Source organism: Zerene cesonia, chromosome 11, assembly GCF_012273895.1.
Source record: "Zerene cesonia ecotype Mississippi chromosome 11, Zerene_cesonia_1.1, whole genome shotgun sequence".
Classification (NCBI taxonomy): domain Eukaryota; kingdom Metazoa; phylum Arthropoda; class Insecta; order Lepidoptera; family Pieridae; genus Zerene; species Zerene cesonia.
Genome location: NC_052112.1, coordinates 4,138,912 through 4,148,444, shown reverse-complemented (window position 1 = coordinate 4,148,444; position 9,533 = coordinate 4,138,912). Strand labels below are relative to the sequence as shown.

Below are 9,533 nucleotides of genomic sequence, written 5' to 3'. Positions count from 1 at the left end.
AAAAACCCTCTCGATCTAGGAGAAATCTTTTTGAAAAATGTTCGCCCTTTTATATGCTGTTTCACACATAAGTCATAAGTTTTTTACTTTATCCATTAGACATTGAAAATTTTAATTAATAAAAGATTTTAGAAATTAACATTTTCACTTCGATATTCATCAATATTCCTACCGCCTTCGCCAATTACTCCTTATAGTCCAAGTCGAACATTAGATGCAAAATAAATGTTGATAAAAGGGGGAAATTGACTTGGCCCTCTTTGATCTCCGCCGTTTATTGGAAGACGAACTGATTGATTCAATAACGGTGAAAAAATAAATTTGCTGTTTCTAACAATATGACTTTATTATCTGAGCCACATTTACTCATTTAATGAATGTAGACACGTGATAATATTTGCTTAGAATGAATCTCTGTATGTAAAAATAAATCCCTATTAATAATCGGGAAATAACAATCACGCGTAAACGACTCGATCAATTTCGCTAATTCTTGTTATATTGAGTTTGTTATTGTTTGGGTCTACTCGTAGGGTAATCTTATGGAAAAAAACGTGCGCCACATTTAAAAAAATATATATTAAAAGATGAAACTTCGTACGTATTACAGTTAACGTTTGTAGAGTCAGCCAGTAGACAGAGTTATAAGTCTCCTTATAAGCATGTAGGTACACTCTTATGTATTGCGTAGATATCAATAGTGACGTGAATTAATTTATGATGATGTATGGAGTTTCAGTTCTCGACTTGATTCCATTTGGCTCATATAATACATCATTATTCTAACTTAAGTAATATTTAATTATGTACATTTAGCAATCTATTCGAAGTATCTCATTCATAAATTAGATTTGCGCCTAATAAATTGAAAATAGGTGTCATCATAATTAAGTCTTCTATAATAAGTGTAATAAATTACCAATTTATATTATCTGATTACGTTGTAGTAATATTATACGGGGTACTGTAGAGAGTATTTTGTGAAGAGATTACAAAAAAATCAAACAATCATATTAAATGAGTTTGAAAGGTAAAGCCACCTACTTTTTTTGTAATTGAACTTTTAATAAACGTTTAATTAAAAACTTATGAAGTTACTTGCGGGTCAAGATTTTCTCTATAATTTATTTGGAATTAAAGCCAATGAACAATTGCAAAATATTCATTTTCATATGGTTATTTTTTTCGTTATCGTTGTCGTTTTTTTATTGGGGCCACTATAAATGAAAAACCAGATTTATTAAATTAGATTTCGAAATAAATAAGTTGATTAATTCGTAAAATGAATGGTAGAGCCGAATAATAATTTAGACTACTTAAGTTTATTAGTATTAATTTTTATATTTTTTCATAAATCCTTAATATATGAATAAAGCACGAACATGTATGTTTCTATAAATTTTTATTGCTTCCATATTATTCCGTATGTCAATTTTATTTGCATCGAAAAATTAGAGGTTTTAGATAGTTAGTCAATATTTTTTTTCGTTCTTTCTCAATTTTTTATGTAGAAAACATGTTTTCACCTATTATGGCTGTACAGTGGGTTCACCATTAACCACTACGCTGGCCAAGTGCAGGCTGGCAGATGTCACATGTCGTCGAACTTTTTACATCTTGGACATGCCGGTTTCCTTACGATATTTTCCTTCACAGTGATGATGTGAATAATGAGTGGATAAATTGAAAGATCAATTTACTTCTTTCATGCTCGTCCGGTCTCGAACCCCCGACTTTTCAATGGAAGTCCAAGGTTATTACCATTCAACTACTATTATAGTTATAATTTTTGTCCAACTTATTCATGTTTTTGAAACATGCGTTATCTTCATTATTAGAGCAAATGCTTTGTAAAATTAGAAAAGGACACTAAAATTTAACTACAAAATTATGCATAAAATGTAAGTACCTATGTAGAACCAGTTCATAATCATATTAATAGACAAACAGTAGTATATTTTTGCACAGCTCAGCTGTTTGTCAGTTATCAACTTAAATGCTATGTAAGCTTCCCACTCAATTATAAGTTTCCATTAGCCAATACTCAATTTGGTGAATGAGAAAAATTTAAGTAATTACATTGTCGTGTTTGATTGTGCACAACAATTGCCAGTTTTACAACATATCCGTTTATTCACATATTTGTGCAACTACGAATATCTCGAATAATTCACAAAGGCAAAGCACGATTTAAGTTGAAACTATCAAGACTTGAATTCGGGTTTCCCTTGGAGGTTATACGTCCATCTCTTTCTGGCTCGACTGTATGCGGTCCGAACAGTGCGCTGTCTCTCTCTAACTCGAGAGGCTTGCGCGGAAAGAGAATGTTGGTAACGAACGACCTTTTGATGTTACGGGCAGCAGTGCGGAGCGTACGTTCACCGGGAGTGGTACACTCGACAAAAGCGGTACTACATCGCACGACCATCTGACAGCCTGAAAAAATTACGTAAATATTACAACACACTCGAATTGATTATGACCGCGTAACCGCACGTTGCGGCACTGGTTCCCATCGCGGTACCTGACTGAACGCACACGAATTTCTTGCATAGTGCCGTCCGCGATTGTTTGTGCGACTCTTGTTTGGCTCTGGTGATTTTATTTTATACAATTTCGTAACCGTGGTGTTTTGACTGTGTTTATTGTTGTGTTTCCCTTTAATTTTTCTTTCAATTGGATTGTCACAGGCGTTTTTTGGTAAGTTATATAAATAATGATTAAGCTTTAAGTCAAGATTTTCATTTTTGTTAGTAACAATTTTCAATTTTCATTATTGCTTATTTATTATTTTACAATGTTCATAAAAAACCAACCTCGTTTTTTTTGTGAATTCAATAAACCAACATTGGCATTTATTAGTTGTTACAGTTTATAGCACCGATCACACAGGAGAGGTCATCATATACCGTGATTAATTAATAATTATTTATATATATAAATCAAGCGTTTTCGGGTTCCAACGAAAAAGGAGAGCAATTTAAGAGAGCGGACATTTGAACTCCCTAACGAACTTAATTACCAAGTAGGAAATACGTAGCAAGATGACCTTTATCTCAAAGGAAATTCTTAGTTGGGTTCAAAGGAAGGCCGCTGTTAGTGAGAAAAGAAACGTCATTTTTGCGAAGGATTAACAATTGCATCAACGCGTAGTACCTTACAAGTATTTATCTTAATATGTATTGCCGTTTCTCTATGTAGGTAGAGCTTATTTGAAGGACAACGCTTTCTTAACGATATTATTCTTGATGCTTCAAGATATTGTCAACGTATTATTTTAAAACTGAATTTGTATTGTATTAACCGTTGTAAGATATATACAACATACTTTTTTCCGCCGCATTATTTTCTAGTTAGAGTAGAACATCTGATATATCTCTTAAATACTAAATTATACCAAATTTCTTAACAAAAATATTAATAGTAAAGAAGCGAATCACTCTATCGCACATGGGACGGAAGTTATACTTTAATCTATATTATTTTTTCAAGTTCTGTGTTATTACTTATTAGATGTTTCCCGTTACGGTTACAAAACCGAAATAGAAAATCATAAATGAATAAATATGAATACCTACCAAATTATTCAAAAACACTTGTCTAATCTAATCTTTGGTAACAGACAGTTTTAAAAGTATAACTGCTTTGGTAGATCAATTAATGGAAAAGGCTTAGGCGATAGGGCTTAGCTAGCCCGATTCCCCATAAATGTATTTACTGATTAACTATTAACTCAGAATTCCTATTGAAGGTTAAAAGACGCTAAAATTAGAATTGATTTTTTTTTTTTTTTTTATTTTTTTTTTATGTCATAGCGGGCAACTGAGCTGGTGGTTCGCCTGATGGTAAGCGATCACCACCGCCCATGAACATTCGCAAAGGTTGGGCCTCTGCGAATGCGCTGCCCGCTTTTTTGGGATAAGGGAAAAGGAATGGATTAACGACTGGAAAGAAGGAATGGACTGGGACGGGTGAGGAAAAGGAAACGGGCCTCCGGCTCCCCCACTCACCGTACGAAACACAGTGGCATGCCACTATTTCACGCCGGTTTTCTGTGGGGGTGTGGTACTTCCCCGGTGCGAGCTGGCCCAATTTGTGCCGAAGCGTGCTCGACTCCCACAATAAAATATGATAGAATAATGATAAGAAATGCACAAAATCGTTCGTATGAACGATTTTGTGCATTTCTATTATAATATATCATATTCATAATTCATTCGTATTATAATAGAATGTAAAATAATAATAACAAAACCATAACTATTTCATACAATAAATTGAAATTTCACCGTTAAACGCGGTAGGAACACAACACAAGTTGGTATATTATGTTCAAAATGATGTGTATTTGACATTTAATTAATATCGGTAAACGCATGGAGCATTATTGACCACGAAAAGCAATCATTCACGTAATTAAACAGAGGATCCAATTTGTAAAAGTTAACATCGATATTTTGGGCACAATAGTGGGTAGTTGTTTTGTTGATACAATTTATAATTACATTTTAATTGTATTTGTAGAAGTACATAAGTAGAATCTGTTAGACTGAAAACAAGTATTTTATTGCTTGATTTTTTCCTTATTGTTAACAAATAAGTAATAATTATGAAACCGTATATTATAAACATTAATACGAAATTTACTACAAGACAACTCTACGTCTACTACTGTACATAACAATATATTTAAATTTTAAAGGAGTGACGTCACAATTATTCGTCGGTAAAGTGGCATTTAAAATTTTTATTCAACTGTATGTAAACAAGTTGTTTTATATAACCCATTGGCCAGAGAGATCCGGCTTCGTCGAGTTCATTTGCATTGAGTAGTCAGTGTGGAATGCTTTGCGACAAACTTTGCTTATTGAGAAAATAACATCAAGCTCCTAGGTGACGCTCATATCTATTAAACTATTGGTAGTTAATGTACTTTTAAACTTTAAGCTTAATATTCATTCAAAAAAGAATTATAATTGTTTAAATGAACTCCATCGTGTTCATTGTGATGTATACGCTACAACTAGATTAATTAAAATATTAATTTATATTTCTAGGTCATTTAATAAACGCGTTTCTAAAAAAACTTAAAGGAATGCAATCGTAATTAATTCTGATAATTTTAAATCCGTCTTTCTTTAAAACACAATATGTTAAAATTTTTCAAGTTAGCGTTACACGGTGAAATTTCATAATATTTGTCAAATAAACAAAATTAGAGTTATTGTATGAAAAACAAAAAAAAAACCGAAAAAATAGCTCTTTATTTAATAAAATTTACAAGAAATTACTTTAGTTTGTTAACAATTTCATTTGAATAATAAATAGTTTGTGGGCAGATGGTTCTGTTTGGGTGACTCAGAAGGTCTTACCCGAGGTCGCTTGATTTCATCCGCCTTCGTAGACAAATCCACACATTTAAAATCCTATATTCTTAGCACAGCACATGCTTCGTTATAAACAACAATAATTAATTTGCATTGGCAAACAGTAATTGTAATTCTGTTTTTATCAAGATGATGAATTGTAACTTAACCAAAATATAATAATATTTAATAAGTAAATAAAATTTATCTAAAATCGTTCTAAAATACTATTTGTATGCTGCAAAAGTCATGGAATCAACATCTTCGAAAAGCTATTTAATTTTCGGACGTCTAGAGGGCTTTAGGGCATTTGCGGTCGGCCTCACGCCAAAGCTTATTTGTATGCATTATTCAACAGAGTGTCTTCGTGTAGAATAGCGAACGCACAATAGCACAGACTAGTAATAATGCCATCGAATGGCGTTTACACCCTCTCTACTCTTATGAGGGAGCGGTGAATGAAATGTAAAATGACAAAGAACTTTTGCGATCTTAAACTATGTAGTTCAATCTATAAAGGACATGTAATGCAATAAAAGCGGAATGCTTCGAGTTTCCTGTGTAGGTGATCTCATGAGCTCACGTTTATTGCTTTTGTTACATTGTAATGCGCCTTGTTATCGTTGTATATATATTATATATACTTGACCCTACATATAAGCTATTACCAATTTGTAATACATTTCATAATGTTTAAGAAGGTTGCGTGATTATTTCATTGCTTACGCATTTAGTTATGATCGTGATGAATTGCTCAGTATCGCAGCGCCTACTGGCTCACAAAGCAGATCCGCGATTTCACCCGCGACACGCCAACGACGTCACGAATGGCTGTGGATCCATCGGAACCAATTAAGTGGTAAATGGGTCTACCACAATAGAATATTGTAAAGCATCCAATACTTCATATTTCTTGTCACGTATTGGGTTACCGTTCTTTGTTACGTGAGCCACTTTCTGTGAGTGAATAGGACCGAAGGACTCAGATGTGCGCGGAATATGATTAATTATTTCTTACTCATAAATATGGGTTGTATGGTTCGTATGATCGTAGCCAGCTTGGGAACTTGTTTCTTAACAATAGCTTATAAGGGTTGCCGTGGAAACTTTCTAAGTATTCTATTACAATTTCCAACAAACTTTGTTGTTTAATTCAAAATATTCTGTTTTAAATTCCAAGCATACACATTCCATAGGAATTCCATATTGCCTATCAAACAATTCTAAAAATGCTGATTAAAATGACATGACTCGGATAATATAATGTTACTGGGTAATCGTCTTTTCGTATTTTATTTTCCCATTATGACTCATTCTGCCTTGGGCTTTTTGAATAGTAGTAAAGAACCTTGCCAAAATCGTTTAATAATCATGATCTCATCTCGACACATTTATTACAAATAAAATATTACATACATTTTATCTAGATATTAATAAGATATTGGATTAGTTGATGACGATGATGATGTTGAAGTCAGGCCTAGATTAGTTTAAATTGTTTCAACAAACTAAACCTTTACATAATTTAATTGTTTACTCTATTTAAGTAATTTGATATTGCGTCAGGTCTCAGCTGCTTAGTAAAGTGCGCTATTTTAAAAACAGAGCGTCGTATATGCTCACCGCAATTTGGTAGAATTCAGAACAAACTTTGGTCCAAGCAAGGCCTGAAGCAATGATATTGGCGTACTTCCAAAATATCTTGCTTAAGTTCAAAGACACTATACGGGTTTGTCCGGGATATAATGCTATTATTCTCCTTGAGATAAGGCAATAAACGCCACTTGAAAGCAACGCTCATTTATTTACTAAAACTCTTTTAAAATGGCGTTCTTTTTAATTCCCTTGCCGTAGATATTCTCGCATTTCATTATGTGCAGTCGTATTGAATAGTCAGAGGTTCTTCGAATAGATCATGGCAATTAGAAGCGTTTATTTTTCCGTTCAGTTCGAAGCAATTTGTTTAAGCTGCGCTGATAGCTGCGGCTTTATGCATTTGACGTTAAAGTGGAGTATATCAGGAAGTGCTTTTAATTATAAATTTTTTGAAGATCGTTTACAAATTACACATATCAAATATTTTGCAATGCCAAGAGTTTTATGATTAATTAATTATTTTTATATCTACATAACTTGTCAACTTTATGTTCGCCCATAATGTTGAAGTATTTTTTATTTTGGCTACAGTAGAATAAGGCATTGTCCATGGTGCAGGGAACATTTGGCACTTAGATGACAATGGCAAAAGGGTGGCATGGGTATGAAATAAGATTTGCCGATGAAAGAAATCTTCTTTGTTTCAGGGAAATTAGACCGAAGCCGTAAATTCGGCTATCTTCAAATTTTTTCGTAATTTACGTAGTTTTCTTGAGATTGTGAGCGTTGAAGTTATGATTACGTCATTATATATATATTATATATTTCAGTAGTTTGAGTTATTGGAATGGGATTACTAAAATTATCGCAAATAGGGAAATATCATAACCACATCAAATAACACATCATCTACACTCTCAACTATATCATTAAACGACGTTTTACAAGATGGCAGCATTTGTTTCAACGTTCCTTAATTATGTTTTTCTGGTATAAATTATACATCTAAATAAATATTACTCATAGTTGACTCACTGACGTAGTAATCAATCAACGCACAGCCCAAACCACTGGACGGATCGGTCTGAAATTTGGCATGCAGATAGATGTTATGACGTAGGCCTCCGCTAAGAAAGGAGTTTGAAAACATTACCTCAAGCGGATATAATAGGGGATGAAAGTTTGTACCAAGAAAATTTATTAAGACCGCGCAGACGAAGCTGCGGGCAACAGCTAGTTATATATATTTGTCGTTCCAGGCTTTAGGCTATTTCCCTTGCACTTTAACAAGACCCGAGCTTCTTTGTTTTAAAAAATCGAGCAAGATATATTTATAATGTTTCAAGTTGTTCGTATTTAGAATATTTATCTGGATGTTAAATAAATACGGGCTTCAATCCTTTTTACTCATTTGAGACCTCATTTCGTATAAGGAGCTTAAGGCTAGAACACGTTTTCAGCTTGAGTTATTTTTTTAATTTTGTACACATTTTGTATTTAATTACAGTTGGCGAATTTTAAACAAACTCCTAAAAACTATTCATATAACAATTTCATGTCTCGAAAAGATTTAATGCGCATATCGTCTAATATAAATTAATATTAAGAAATATATTCTTTTGTTTCTTTCAAGCTTTGTTGTTTAAAATTTAAGTACTATATATTATAAGTATTTAAGTAATTTACTATTTACCTTCTATTTTTGTTCATAATAATGAATCGGTATCCTTTCAATCCTTTTTCATTCGAGTCAAAAAAATATTATAAATATGTATCAAAATTTTTGTGTTGATGATAATGATGTTTATTACGCTTTCACCCTATAACTGCACAACCCATTTGGATAAAATTAAGTGCAGATGTAGTTGGAGAAACAGACAAAGTTTATAGTTGTATTTAGAGAAAGTATAGGATCCCGAAAATCCCACGAGATTTGGAACTATACGAGACTTGGAATATTTGAAACATGCGGAAAAATGATAACTTTTTGACCACGAGGGCGATGCCGCAGACGGAAGACAATAAAATAATCATTGGATGATTCATAATCATATAATTGCATGTAGTGGCAGTCGAATACCAACAAAAGATTTTGTCTAAAAACAACATGCTTGAATATACAAAATTTATTAATGAGATCGATTGAACACGGGTACAATTAGGCGCCAGACATTATGTAATCGGAATTAAATTAAATGCGGTTCACTAATGAAGCAAATAGAAGTTGCACTTGACAAATTCTCTTAATGATCATTAAGATTTCGGATTCAGCAGGCGTAATAACGCCCATTGGATCTACTTTGAAGTTGTGATCACATTTTGCTTTATTTTATTAATGTCTACTGTTTTCTCTGAGAGATTCACTGGAAGAATCGCTCCAACAAGGTTAAATAAAAGTGTGGAAAATAAGGAACTTTTGAGCGAAAACTTTTTTCATTTTAAAACTTTAACTACACAAGTGCTACGGACGACTTTTTTACTTTATAAACAATGTTTAACAAATCTTGCAGTAATATAAGCATCGACATAAGAGAAAATATTGTGAAGATAAAATAATCTAAAATAATTTTC

At 32.7% G+C, this 9,533-nt stretch overlaps 1 protein-coding gene across 1 annotated transcript in view; it reads left to right on the top strand.

Annotated features, from left to right (window-relative positions):
- Positions 1-2,337: 2,337 nt before the first annotated feature.
- The window catches only part of LOC119830027 (mucin-5AC), a 44,177-nt gene continuing 36,981 nt past the window's right edge, over positions 2,338-9,533 (top strand). The window contains exon 1 of the mRNA XM_038352849.1: positions 2,338-2,700. The gene's annotated coding sequence lies outside the window, so the exon portion shown is untranslated. The remainder of the gene's footprint in view (positions 2,701-9,533) is intronic.